We start from the raw sequence: 2,133 nt of genomic DNA on the forward strand, positions 1-2,133 counted from the left end.
CTAAGGACCTAAGGTTATCAAAGGTCTTAAATGGCTAAGGTTATCATAAGGTCTCATAAATGATTTAGGAAGTAGAGAAGGTTTTTAATGACTGAAGCACTTCATCTAGGTCAATTATGTGGCCTCTGAGGTGACAATCACAGCTGTGTTGTGCTAATTGTCAGTGTGTGTATGTGTGTGTGTGTGTGTGTTGCTCATTGCTGGCAAAATGAGTAGCTGCTGGTGCACAATGCTGGGGGTATGAGAGGGCCAACGCTAGTTTTCCGTCAGCGTTTTTTGAACAAGATGCTCTCGTTATCTCCTCCACGCGGCGTCTCGCTCCAGGTGGCCTAGTTCCACATTTAGGCCTTGATGAGCAGACAGACACTTGGCCTCCTTTTCTCCTCCCGTTTCCCGCGTGTCTCGCACCCTGTCTTTGTTTGAACAAGCAGCTAGTGCTCCCGCGCGTTGGCGCAGGCAATGCACTTGAGAGATCTATTTTGGGCAAACGCATGATCTTGGAGTGGAGTGGGATGGGGTGGGGTGCGGTGGGCGTGTGTTTGCTGTGCAGTTTAGATAAAGAATGCTAGAGAAGACAACAGCGCACTGGGCGGACTGGACTAAATTAACTATTTCTTTATCTTCATCATGCAGTTTTGTTCCCCCTCCCCTCCTCCGAATGTATTGTTTACATTATTAATTTCAGTGTCAATTTAGGGATAGTCTACTATTTCTGTGGAGTTGAGACGGTGTGCAATACCTCTAAAATGTGCATTGACTCACTATTGAATAATTTAACAGATAGTCCACAACTGCCCCAGAATGTTCAGTGCTCCTTTCTCCATACCAAGGACCACTACACGACACTGAAATGACAAATCAGTGCGTTTCGGTAGTACTTAGGATGCTTTTATGATGGAGCATCACGTGTCACTCGAGTTGTGCATTTGCACAAGTGATGTAGGTTCGCTTTACAACGAACAACATAACAACTATTTATAAATCAGCGCTTTTACAGTAGATGATGTCCGCGGTTGGCTGCTTTAAAATTTAGAGCAACCACGTCTGCCTTTCCGTATCGGTCTGCCAACGGTTTGGTCATAGAGCTTGAAATAGTCATGAGCGATGTCTTTGTTTAGAGCCATGCAGTGAAATATTATCATTTGATGCATCGCTGGATTCACCGTCAGCACCATCGGTGCCCGATGTGTTCTTGTTTGAGAACTCGTGAGGTGGGTGCGTATAGACTGCAGTACCTGCGTCAAGCAAATTCAGTGGCCGAAGCAAAGTGCGTAACGCTGCTGTTGACGCCGTCATGTCACGCATACAAGAATCGCCGAAGTCCTGCCGTAATGTTTCGTTTTGTACAAATGTCTATCATTCTGTCGCTCTTTTTTATCACAAGGGCTACGTTTAAATCATTCAATGAAAGCGCGTAATTCAGTTCCCTGATGTTGATTTGGCATCTCCATCCATGCGGATGATCGTTGTAAGATGGCTTTTGTTGTCTACGCGCTTACATATCAAATGCAAACCAAACTCAATCGTAGTGCGCTTGGAACTGGCGAGTGTTCATGAAACAACAGCTAGGAACAGCTGCCGCGCAAAAGTCTGTAGGCTTCAGTAGGGGGTTGCCGTCATACATAACATGCCTTATCCGACGTGTATAGTCTGTAGTTATTGTATATATTGCGAGCTCAGCCTGATGCCGGTTGAATCACTTTTGATCCCATGCACACATTGTTTTGCACTGTATATTTAAAGAGTTTTGTTATGAAGAAAAAAAGCTTTCCCAAAGAACTCTTGGCCCACTAGCTGAATGAATGTATGGCACAAATATGCTTTTGATTGAAATGTCCTATACTTGCTGTGTGTGTGTGTGTTATTTGTACCTTTAGAAGGTGCTGCCCAGATAACAGTAGTGAGAACACAGATTAGACCTGAAACACAAAATAAACACTAATCAACTCAACAACACATTATCTAAGCTGTCACCTGCATCTATACCTTTAATACTCAATTTTCCTTTTGAAAAGTTGATTTTATTTTCTTTAGATCTTTAGATGTATATGTAGTTGAATCATTTTGGATTTTTTTGGACTTTGGATGCACTAGTAGACAATAAGAGTGCATTGTGAACTGGCTATTAGCTTA

The sequence above is a fragment of the Alosa sapidissima genome, chromosome 1, assembly GCF_018492685.1.
Source record: "Alosa sapidissima isolate fAloSap1 chromosome 1, fAloSap1.pri, whole genome shotgun sequence".
In the NCBI taxonomy this organism is placed as follows: Eukaryota; Metazoa; Chordata; class Actinopteri; order Clupeiformes; family Clupeidae; genus Alosa; species Alosa sapidissima.